This window comes from Alexandromys fortis, unplaced genomic scaffold, assembly GCF_014885135.2.
Source record: "Alexandromys fortis isolate MF-2015 unplaced genomic scaffold, M_Fortis_MF-2015_v1.1 scaffold_164, whole genome shotgun sequence".
Taxonomy (NCBI): Eukaryota; Metazoa; Chordata; class Mammalia; order Rodentia; family Cricetidae; genus Alexandromys; species Alexandromys fortis.
The window spans coordinates 2,607,793-2,620,205 of record NW_026068047.1 but is presented as its reverse complement, the minus strand read 5'-3'; the positions used below and the strand labels follow the sequence as shown (position 1 = coordinate 2,620,205).

Sequence of the window (12,413 nt, the reverse complement as noted above, 5' to 3'; positions counted from 1 at the left end):
CCACCCTTTCACCCTCTCAGGGACAAAAGTCAAGGGCCAACATCCTCTTCCTTACCGACCTTTTTCTCCTCCCCTTCCTACAGCCCCTCCCTACCCTCCCATGCCACGACCCACCTCCTGGCCCCCTTCTACACATTGACCTAGTTCCCTTGAAACCTCCCAGGTCTTTTCTCATACCCCATCTTGCCAACCCCTTGCCCTCCTCTGTCCTCTCCTAGAGGTAGCTGGAGCTGATGGAATTGATGGAAGATCATACTCCCTTCCCTTTCAGGACCGCTCACAAGTAGAAATGTGGTTGGGTTCCTTCTCTGCTAAGCCTAATGTTTCTATCAGGAAGTTTCATTATCTGTCCCAGGCCTGTGATCTGACCTGGCATGACCTCTTTGCCATCTGGGTCTCCACTCTCACACCCTAGGAGCAAAATCGAGTTCTGGTAACAGCAAAACAGTATGCAGACCAGACTATAGCTCAGTTTACTCAACTTGATCTAGCCTACCCAGTGGGAGCCACGGTCCTGGCCACTCATTTCTCAGTCAGCACTAAATATTAGAAAGACATTTTAAAAACTGAGGAAGGTCCCCAAAGTCCCATACAGCAGTTGGGGAAAATGGCTTTTAAAGTTTTCAATGCCCAAGAAGAGGCAATCCTCCCAAAAGGCCCAGCAGCAACAGAAAGCTACCCTCTACACCCAAGCCATAGCACCACCCAGAGGCCCCCATAACAAAGACAAGGGAAGCTGACCACAAATCTCCATTGCACCAGAGCTCAGATCAAGTCAACTCCACCAAGAACCTGTGTCAAATGCAGCCTGAAGCCACTGACCTAGCAAGGGTATGCCGTATCTGCAGACTGCCTAGACACTGAAAATCAGAATGTCCCCATGAGGGCTCATCCTTTATGCCACACCACCAAGGTCCAGCCTCACCAACATTGGCACCTGAAACCCTTCCAGCCTTTGAACTACTCAGCCTCGTGGAGGATGCAGCCTAGACTTGGGGACTCCCCTTGCACTCTCTGAGCCTTGGGTAACAATGCAGGCAGCTGGTAAGTCCATTACTTTTCTATTGGACTTGGGAGCTACCAAGTCTGTTTTGACATTACACTCAGGGCCTACAGTACCCTCTCCAGTTTCTGTCACGGGGGGTGAATGGTGATATTGCCATGTGTGAGAACAGACACAAGATATACAATGAAACCCACCTTAAGAGTTTTATTAATAAAGAGAAGGGAGAGGAGGAGAAAAAAGGGAAGGTGCACAGGTCTGTCTGAAAGCAACACGGTGAGAGAGAGTGAAGTGGGCATATCCACTTTTTAAATGTCGTTTAGCGCATGCGCATAGGGACTTACATAATCACATCATGCATAGATTAAGTGATTACGCTGCACATAGGTTACATAGGGTGTGAGGCCCTAGGCTGATGAGGCAGTTTGCGTGAATGCTGATGGCACATACGAGACCATGGGAACCAGAAATGCTAATGCCTAGGGTGACTAAGCATTCTGCCTGAATGTTGGTGACCATGGGACCCCGGATGTGATAGAAATAACAACTCACCCTTTTGTTTATTAACAAATGGGGAGGAATTAAGGGTTGAAGATGAGCAGGAATGGGGGCATTGGGGCTCTCAAAACTGTTCAAGCTGACTTGGTGGGCATGAGTCATCTCTGGGAGGCTTCTCCTGAGATGGTTGGGTCTTCCCCCTTGTTTGAGCTCTGTAGAATCATCTGACTGACAGCTTGGACCTGAGAAGATGTTGGCGAGACAGAAGATGAAGTGTAAAAACTTTTCCTTAGATCCTGGTAATTGAGGTAGGAGGGTCCCAAGATGAAGGGGGAGGGGCAGTCCCCAAGGGTCCCAAGGTGAGGGAAGGGGGTTCTGAGATCAAGGAAAAGTTGAATGATACTTACCTTGAGTGAATCTGACCTGCTCAGGTGGGTCCAATTCGACTCCCTGGAGCGTATAAGAATTTTTAAGTTTATAAACGAGGTAAGTTTTTAGACACCTTAAGAAGCGACCAAAGGGAATTTAAAGTCCTGAGCTTGTGGCTATGATGATATAGAGGTGGAATGTAGAGTTTAGTACTCTGCTAGAGTTGGGTTAATAGCTTATCAGAATTTTATTGGGTAGTGTTAAAGTTATGGACAGTCAAGATGTGGCAGGGGGGAATTGCCAATTACACTTTCTAATCTCCACCTGAAACAAACCATAAGGCACCTGTTTCTTTCCCATCACCATGGTCCAGGAGACACAGGTGACTGGTTGCTGAAGGCAGTCAATAATAAACTTGTTATAATCTGTTTTGTGAGTCTCTCTTTTTGGGTCTAGGGGTATGAATGTCTCTGGAGTGTTACTGTAACTTACTACCTGGGCATCTCTGATAGTATTTGCACCTCCAGCTCTGTGGCTAATGGCAATCCCTGGAGCAACACCTGAGTAGTTAATTAGAAATTTGAATATGTCATTAGAGACACAGGGAAATTGATAATGAAGCAGGGTGTGTTGGGTAGAGGCAGGAGGGGGATCAGGAAGAAGAACATATAGGGTTTCTGATGCAGTAGAGTTCAGTGCAGTTGTGGGTGATGTTAGTGTAAAACGCTGCAAGTCCCAGAGTGATGGCAGTGAGCAGAGGGCCATTAGAGTATGCCACAGGTCCCCAAGGAGTGGCAGGCAGAAGACAGCAGGTCCTGAGACCATGGCAGGCCATGAAGGCAGCTGGGTCACAGGCAGGAAGCCATGTGGTGGGTAAGAGACTGAGATGAATAGGTACACCATGAAGAGTGAAGTTGGATATTTATTTAGTGGGTTATAGAAGGGAAAGGGAGAAGGGGAAAGAGGAGAGAGAGGTAGAGAGAGAAACAGAGAGGCAGAAAGGGGAGACGTGGAGAGAGGGAAGAGACAAGCTGCCTTTGAGAGAGAGAGAGGGGGGGGAAGGAAGGAAGGAAGGGGCTCAGGCTGGAAGCTGGGCAGATGGGGAGGGAGAGGGTGTGGCTTGTCTCTTAAAGGGACAAGACAGACCATTACACTCCCATTTATTTTTTATAATAAAAAAGGCAGGAGGTTAGGCATCATAGGTTAAAGGAATTGGAGTGGCAGATTTTCAAGACTGCTTCCTGCTTATTTGTGAGCATCATCTTGGGGGGGGAATATGAGAAGACTGGGTGCTGATCACATCCTGGGGTAGCTGGTCTCTTTGTTCCTGTCCTGTGTTTGTGGTATGGAAATATCTGGTGTCTCTTATACATGTTTAAAGTACTGGCAGAACAGGCAACAAAGTTAAGTTTAGGGGAAAAAATTAGGACAAGGGAATTGACAGGGGTGTATCTGAACTGTTTAAGGTAGATTCTTCAATTCAGCTCCCTGGAACTCACAAGAATTCTTTGGATTTCTGAAAACAGAAGTTTCAGACAGCAGCAGAATGTTTGTAACAGATGTTTTTGTACAATGAAACGTATTTTTAAGACTGTGAAAGACTGTATGAGAGAGAAATTTCATAGTATGTATTTGTCCTCACTTCTTTATAACTTGTAAGTATACACCTTAATAACTTGTATTTGTATTTTGTTGAAATTTGTTTAGTGAGGTTGCCCTTTTAAATGACAAAACCTATCAGCTGTCAAACTGCATCAGAGATCTTTGAGAAGGATAAAATTTTACTTGAGTTATTGATTAAAAAGCAACAGAGAAGTTACTTGATTGGCACCTAGAGCTACTCCTCAGGGTCCTCCATGATTGCTGAAGGTTGTATTTGCCTTTTGGTATTTAGTGCAGGGCCTGCCAGGCTCCAGAAAAATCCTGTGGGCTAAGAAATCTGTAGGAAGACAAGTCTACCTTGACCTGAGCAGCTATGCTGTCGATTCCAGTGATTCTACCCATGTCTGGAGATCTTCAGTTTAGATGAAAGGCAGTTTTTCCCAGTGGTCAGTGCTTGGCAGTTGAAGCGAATTACAGATGGATGTTGTTCTGTGCCCATTTGTCTTCTGTCTTCTTTGGAGGAAGTAGAGTGCTGCTGCTTGGAGCCAACCTGTCTCTTTTTGTTATGAAAAGTCTTTTAATAATTAAATATTTAAATGCCATATTCCCTAGATCTCTGAGCAGTTGAAAACTGTTTATCAGATATAACTACAGTATAGAATCTTCCTGGAGAGCTGAGTCCAAGCTTGACTGTACTGGCTCTCAACTTAACAGGTAAAATTTACACTTGTAAAAAAACAGAAAGTAGAAAAAACTGCTTGCAATAGAAGATTAACGGCAGAACCTAACAATAGCAGAGAACAGCTTAATATATTTTAAATCAAGGTTGGAATATATATATATATATATATAGTATTTTTTGTAAGAGACTTAAAAGAACATACCCATTAAAAACATGACTGTTTTGTAGTCTGAAATGAGATACAATGAACAATTATCACATTTAACAGTAAACATTGGAGCACCCGACAGAAATCTCATGGTCCAAATCAGGAGCAGGAGAGAGAGCACGAGCAAGGAACTCAGGACCGCGAGGGGTGCACCCACACACTGAGAGAATGGGGATGTTCTATCAGGAACTCACCAAGGCCAGCTGGCCTGGGTCTGAAAAAGCCTGGGATAAAACCGGTCTCGTTGAACATAGCGGACAATGAGGACTACTGAGATCTCAAGATCAATGGCAATGGGTTTTTGATCCTACTGCACCTATTGGTTTTGTGGGACCCTAGGCAGTTTGGATGCTCACCTTACTAGACCTGGATGGAGGTGGGTGGTCCTTGGACTTCCCACAGGGCAGGGAACCCTGATTGCTCTTTGGGCTGACTAGGGAGGGGGACTTGATTGGGGGAGGGGGAAGGAAATGGAGGCGGTGGCGGGAAAGAGACAGAAATCTTAAATAAATAAATAAATAAATAAATAAATAAATAAATAAATAAGGAGATAAAAACAAAAGAAAAACCATAGGTGTATTTAAGTTACATGCACGCGCGCGCACACACACACACACACACAGAGTAAACAGGAATTGGGCAAAGTGGATGCTCTTGGTGGGCCCTACCAGAGGCATGCCACTGCATAAAACACACATGTAACAGAGTCAGCAAGAGGAATTTAGAGACAAAAACATAAGTAAACTGGGACCAGGCAGGGAATACCTCAGTAAAGATGGTGGAACTTGGTCACCTGACCTCAATCAAAATGGCAGTGGTCACATGTTGCATGGAAGAGAGATCTAGAGGCATGATCCACCCTGTTGCTGAGCCTCCATGCCATAAGCTGTGGCAGGGAGCAAAAGGCTGGAATTGAAAACAGTTGCATCATGGACTGGCCAATCTTACTGACAGCAATAGCAGTGGAGGGTACAGATTGAGGAAAAGTGGAGCCAGTGGAGCTGGCAGGACAGCAGCAGAGTGAAGGTTTATACCATACCTGAAAATATGAAAACAGCAACACCAAAAGCTTATAGGGGGACGTCTCTCAGCATCCTTTATCTATAGGCCAGGTGTTAAAGCCTGACTGGCTCCAGTCTGGGTGATTTGGAAGCTAGAGAGGCTAGAGGCCACTCCAAGTGGTCTCTCATGGTGGAAAACACTGATGATTAATTTGTCAAGAACAAGAAAAGAGAAAAGAAGAAAAAAATCCAAGGGACCCTGGACCCCCAGTCAAGTGCACCACACAGCATGTGCAGTATTAGTGTGGGAGGACTGACCCCAGGTCATCTGGTCATGTTTTTAGCTATGGAAATCAATGAAGGGCTTAACAATAGTAATGAAGGCTGTGGTTGGGGGCTGGAAAGGGAAAACTCACCACTGAAGTTGCAGGTGTGCATAGAGGTCAGTGCTCAGGCAGATGGAACACGTGTTTGTTGTGGAAAAATACCTGGTTCTGGATCTCAACCCTGGGAGAGGAATGGGAGGACCTACTGGTTCCAACGGCACCAATGTAATGGTTTAAGTAAAATGCTGTGAATTCCCTGAGGGGTGTAGAGGCAGAAATGGTGCAGGTACCTGAGCAGTGGTAGGCAGTGGGTCCCAAGACCATGGCAGGCCATGCAGGCAGCTGTGTCCCAGGCAGGAAGCTATGTGGCAGATGAGAGACCAAGACGGATAGGTACACCATGCAGAGTGGTGTTGGATATTTATTTAGTGGGTTATGAAAAGAAAGGGGAGAAAGAGGAATAAGAGAGAGAGAGAGAGAGAGAGAGAGAGAGAGAGAGAGAGAGAGAGAGAGAGAGAGAGAAACAGGGGGAGGAAAGAGGATAAGTGGGGAGAGAAGGAGAAAAGAGATAAAGATGGTACCTCTTCAAGAGAGAGATGGAAAGAAGGGACTCAGGCTAGAAATTGAAGATCAGCTTGCCTCAGTGGACAGGGGAGGGAGTGGGCATGGATTGTCTCTTAAAGTGACAGGACAGACCATTACAATGGGTAACATGCTGAGTCTAAAATCTATTCTCCAAAGATCACTTATTCCACTATGTGACCTTGAAAACAGAGTGAAATGAAGATTGACAGATGACTGCTAGTGGTGAGGGAGAAGACAGGTATGATTATAAAGGAGAGGTGTGGAGGAGATCATTATGGCAATGGAGCAGTGTGGTAGCCTGATTGTGTTATGGTTTTATTGACCTATGCAGTTATACAAAATGTATATACACACACACACCAACACAAATTTCCTTCTTTTAAATCTGTTCCGTTTAAGTAAGAAGTAACCACCGAATGACACTAGTGGATGGGTTGGAAGGACCTTTCTGAGCTAATTTTGCAACTTCCTGAGAATCCTTGCTCTTTTCAAAGTACAAAGTAAAGAAGTGCATGCAAATTTTAAAGGTCTCTGGATTTAACTGAACCTGAATCCAGTGTTGAAAGTGTGAGGGTAAAATCTTCCCTCCCCCTCTCTAGAAGCAGGAGTGGAGAGTTTCACTTGAACCCCTGTAGCCTAATCATTACAGTTCCTCTACCCTCTGTGAGGCTTTCTTGGAGATTTGATAAGCTTCCTACATCTTAATTAGTTACTTTTCTGCTTACAACAGACAATGTGGGTTCTTGTTTGCTGATTTGAATGCTGATTAATTTTTATTCTGATAGTTTCAATTAGCTGTCATTATCTGCTAAGAGATTTAGGACAGTGATAAGTAAAGTTAATTTATCTTCATACACTGAAGCCACTGATGAAGTTGATACAAGCCAGGAATTAATTAATGGATAGTTAATATGCCTCAGGAACATCATTTCTGTGAGTCTGATGACAGCAGCTTTGTTAACCCTAGCAGCAAAATGGAAAGGAGCCCACATTGCTTTGTGGATATTGGTGGCTCTCATTCTGTTGTCAGCCTCTTGTGTTATTGTGAAATCCTCAGGAAACTGGAATGTTTGTTTATGTGTACATTTGTACCGATGTTGAAATAGGAGCGGCGGGGCTGCGTCCCCAACACCCCAGCCGCTTGGCTAGCTCATGCCCGAAATAACAACACAAAAACTGTATTCATTTAAGAACTGCTTGGCCCATGAACTCTAGCCCTTACCGGCCAATTCTCGCACCTGGACTAGCCCATTTCTAATGATGTGTGTAAGCACCCCAAGGTGCGCTTACCGGGAAGATTCTAGCCTACATCCATCCGGAGTTGGAGGAGCTTCATTGCTTGCATCTGCCCGGGAGAGCTGAGCATGGCATCTCTGCTCCAGAGCAGAGCTGTTGAGTCTCCGGGAGCAGAGCAGAGTCTGACCTCACTTCCTCTTCCGCCCAGCATCCTATCCTGTTTATTCCACCCACCTATCTTATAACCTATCAGGGCCAGCAGTTTCTTTATTGCTCAGCCAATGAAATCAACAGATTGATATATGACACTCCCACATCATACCGAGGTTGTTAATTTTTCTTCCTTTTTTCCCCACTAATGTAGTGATATACAACATTGTCCTAACCTCATTTTGAAGAAGTCAAAGCAGAAACAAAGCATCTAGTCAAGCCCCACCCACAGTCAACAGCAGAGTGAGAATGAACACATACTTGCTTACTTCCTGTCAGGGTCCAGCCTCGATGGGTTTGTACATTCCAGGGTAGGGGCAAGCAGATTAGAAATGTCAAGTAGGAGGAATAGATATGAAAAAAAAAACCACAAAGACATAGGATAAAATCAGTGTATGCTGAATACTGAATATACCCACATTTATTTTCCATATGCTTATATACCCCAATCAAAAAGTGGGATAAGAAGGCAAAAGACTACTTTAACGTGACACACAGGACTAACAGAACAATCACTTGATTTAATGCTTGAGACATCAAGCCACTATTTCCTGAGTTAAGCATTCTGATGCTTTAGGCCGGGATATGCAGTGAATATACCTTAGACCAAGTATCCTGTAGGCAGCCACTCCTTGGGTCAAACCTCCTGTTTTAAAATGAAGGAGCAGGAATAGACTTGAATTCTCTAACCTTTGGTCAAGGTAGAGCAGATCTACCTCTATGGGCCATCTTAACACTCAAAACACTAAGTAACCACAGCCAAGGTCAGGATATCTTGTCTGTAGCTACACCTTAAGTCAGACCTATTGTCTGTTGTCTATAACTTTTAAAGAGCAAGAGTAGCCTCAAACTCTCTGACCTTTTAGTTAAGGTGTAGGGGACCCACATCTGTGGGCCTCCACACTTCACCTCAGTTGGTTTTCTCCTCTCATATTCAAGATACCCTGTCTAGTGAATGGTGCCACCCACTATAGGATGAGTCTCTTCCTTTGTTAATTAACAATCATGATGGTTCCTCCACAGACTTGCACACAGATAATTCTTCACTAGAAATCTCTTTCCAAGTGTTTCTAGAGGGAATCAAGTTGAAAATTAAAACTGTCCAGCATAGAATCTGTGTTGGTGTTGGGACTTTATACTCCATGCTCTTAGATTACAATTAAATTATGAAAAAATTGATAAACTTTATAAAAAATAGAAATACAGACACATATAACTTGAATAGAACTTAACAATGACCCATATAGAGGTGGTTGGCTTTATTTTCCCTTCCTCTCGGCTCTAGTTTATTATTTGTTAGTAAAACACGTCTAGATATGCACTTCCTAAAGTCATACATAATTGCTTTGAAGGAGACGCCACAAAATGGAGTTGGGAGAAGGGATGTCAGGGGTGGACACTGCTTTGCTTTTGTTTCTTTTCTCTTTTCAAAGTCTCTGCCATGGGATGTTTAAATTTTTTTTTTAAAGATGAAAGAAAAACTGAGGCAGCTCCATGACCACTAAAGGTCACCATTTTTTTTTCTAGGTGTCTCTTTAGTATTTTCCACTTACGAGCTGCTTGAAACCCTGTTTCCTATTTATGACTCTGGTTTTCTACAATTATGGGATTATAAATAAATATAACCAAAACATAAATGTGTAGATTCTGTGTGTTTTGATTATATTCATTTACATTCTCTCTGTTTAGTAGTTTTCCTTAGTTTATTAATTTGATCAAATGTTTTAATAATAAAAATAAAGAAATAATCCTCACAATGAATCCTTGTCTTTTGACTGTTAGCTCATTTACTCATGGCTAAATGTTAGTTGTCTTTACACAATGCATACCATGACAAAACAAGTTCAAAAAAGGTCACTACACACCCACAAAAATGAACCCAGTTCCTCTTCAGCTAATAGATGTAGTGTTATGATCTGTCCTGCCCCTTTAAGAAACAAGCCATGCCCACTCCCTCCCCCACATCCACCGAGGAAAGCTGATCTTCAGCTTCCAGCCTGAATCTCTTCCTTTTCTGTCTCCCTCCTGAAGAGGCAGCTTCCGTCTCTCCCTTCTCTCTCTCTCTCTCTCTCTCTCTCTCTCTCTCTCTCTCTCTCTCTCTTTCTCTCTCCCTTGACTCTTCCCCCTTCTTCCCTTCCCCTCCATAACCCACTAAATAAATATCCAACCTCACTCTGCATGGCATGGCTATCCATCTGTCTCTCACCCACATAGCTCCCTGCCTAGGACCAGCCACCTTCAGAGACCTGCAGCATGATCTCATGTGACATCCCTGCCTGGGACTGGCTGCTCTTGGGACCCCCTGCCCGCTGCCTGCCCCCACTATGGGATCTGCAGCATGGTCTCATGGCCCCTGCCTGTGGCAGCCACTAAAAATCCTGCAGCATTTTACTTAATCCATTACATTGGTGCTGTAACTTGAATTCGAAACAAGGTTGCTGCGGGATATATTGAAATTCCAAACATAGAATTGCCCCATTGTCTAAGTCCATATCCTTAAACTATGCCCCAAATTACTCAAAACAAATACTACCACCTTGAAACCTCTTGGTTCTTCAAGATGAGAAGCCTCCATGTTGCAATGAGCAATGAAGGCAATTTGTTTAATTAAAGGTATTTTCTTGGTTGGTTCTTGCCAGAAGTGTTACTTTTGTCTTTACTATATTTAGGTACTTCCATACCTGTGCCTTTCACATTAATTTTATTAATTACTTAAATATTCACAAAATGGTTTTCCTTGTATAATTTTTATTAATTACTTAAGTATTCACAAAATGGTTTTCTTTCTTCCAAGGCACATCCTAGAGTCCCTTCTAGAACTGTATTTCTGAGATTTGGATCTGGTAGTATCATCTTATGCCCTAATTGCTTCAAAATACGTTCTTGCCTGTGATAGCTTCTGGTTTGTTCTCCAACTGTCTATCAGCATCATCTCCCCAACTCCAGTGTCACTGACCATCTTGATCAGTTTGCTTGTGACTCTCCTAAACCATTTGTTTGAACTTTGATTCATCTTTTAGCCTTTTCTGAGTCTGGAAATCTTTGTCTAGATAACCTTTATTTGTTCTTCAAGACTTCAGCCAGTCTCTTGCTCAAGTATTTCTTCTTCTGAGAAGCCACTTTGAAACTCTTTGGTAGTCAGTGTTTTGTGCTGTGGATTGCCTAAATCACCCTGCAGTATGTTTACTTATGTGTTTTCCCTGTGAGATTCCTGAAGTTCAGAATCTTATTTTACTCATCCTGATACCCTCCAGCAGTGGACTTTACCCAGTGTTCCTCAGCAGTGTTTAGAAATGCAAACTGTGAAGTGAATTGTTTTGCAATTTCTGGAGGTGAAAGCAAGGCAAAGAGGGCAGGTTGTTTAGGAATTGAAGGCTTTTTTGAAGAGGAGCCCATGGATAATCCATGTCTGTGCCCTGGTAGTGGGGCACAGGGTCCTCTTTCAGGTTTTTGTCTCCTTGGTAAAAGAATTAAAGGAAAGGCACTAAAGGAAACTCAAGGACAGTTTACTGGAATTGAAAAACAAACAGTAAGGCATACAAGCTGGTGATATTGGCAAGTTCCAGGTAGAAGGAGATAGAAAACTGACAAAGATAGTGCAAGATAAAAGATATACCTTGGTAGACCAGATGGACATACCCAGAAAGAGGAACCAGTGTCCAGGGACATTGTTTCTTTTATTCCTTATTTAAGGAGCACAGTTGGTCTCCTCTTCTGGCACTTGAGTCTTAGGTGAAAAGGCAACAGCCCATTCTCCTGGATGAATGAAGGTAAAAATGATTTACCATAGTATTATTTAGCCTGGATGTTAGCTAGAAGTTGCTTCCTATAATTCAAGGATAATAACTAACTAGTTTTGTTTATTGTTGCCAGCTTCCCTTTTAGACATGTTATCTTCGGGTCAGCTTAAGGCCTTAATGACTTTTAATGCAGCTGTTATACTTGGCTTTCAGTTTTTAATCACTCACTACACAGCGAGGGCTGCTCAACTTCTCATCAATGAAAGCCACAGCTTAAAAATGAGTTGCCAACACTTTGGAGATTTTCCTGTGTGTTACTTGAACCCTGTCTGCTTTGTAAACTTTTAAATTTCTTATCTGTAGGGTATTGCTAACCAGCAACCTGCCTTTTGTCTCAGAAAAGCTGACACTTTGAAATTCACATCTCTCAAGTGGTGCCAGGAAAGGAGACGGCTAAAGATGGCGCCTTGACTCACTTTTTTCCTGATTCATACTCACATACCATCTTGAAATATCACAAACCACCTATTACCAAAGATTCTTTTATGAAAAATACTGGTATTACATCCATTGAGAAACCAATAGATTCTCAATAGGTGCTTGTTTAAAAAATGAATAAAAATCTAAAAATTATTGAGTATAATAAAGAAAAAACATTAAAAATTGTAAATAAATAAATGGAAGAAATCAGCCCAAACGCTATACTTGTAGATCAAAGTGTAACTTAAAAGAGGGAGCATAGAAGGGAAATGATTATTTTGAAAGGACAAAAATGTATTGGCTCTGTTCTATACCCCAGAAGCTGTGAGCAATGAAACTTCGTTGTAAAAACTAAGTGGACGCACAGATGATGCCATCTGGGGTGAGGACTGAAAATATCAGTTACCTGATGGGAAAAGAACTTCTTTGAGGCGTCTCAGACCATGTGGCCTATGACATTTCCCTGACCTTTT

General features: G+C 42.9%; 1 long non-coding RNA gene across 3 annotated transcripts in view; it reads right to left on the bottom strand.

Annotated features, from left to right (window-relative positions):
* Nucleotides 1-1,213: 1,213 nt before the first annotated feature.
* The window catches only part of LOC126486618 (uncharacterized), a 33,241-nt gene continuing 22,041 nt past the window's right edge, over nt 1,214-12,413 (bottom strand). Inside the window, exons 2-6 of one of the 3 annotated variants that reach the window (XR_007588170.1) lie at nt 7,565-7,697; nt 5,980-6,050; nt 3,830-5,870; nt 1,909-1,951; nt 1,214-1,743 (exon numbers count right to left, since the gene is read on the bottom strand). This is a non-coding gene — a long non-coding RNA (uncharacterized lncRNA). The remainder of the gene's footprint in view (nt 1,744-1,908; nt 1,952-3,829; nt 5,871-5,979; nt 6,051-7,564; nt 7,698-12,413) is intronic. The other 2 variants (XR_007588169.1, XR_007588168.1) reach the window with 2 other exon arrangements.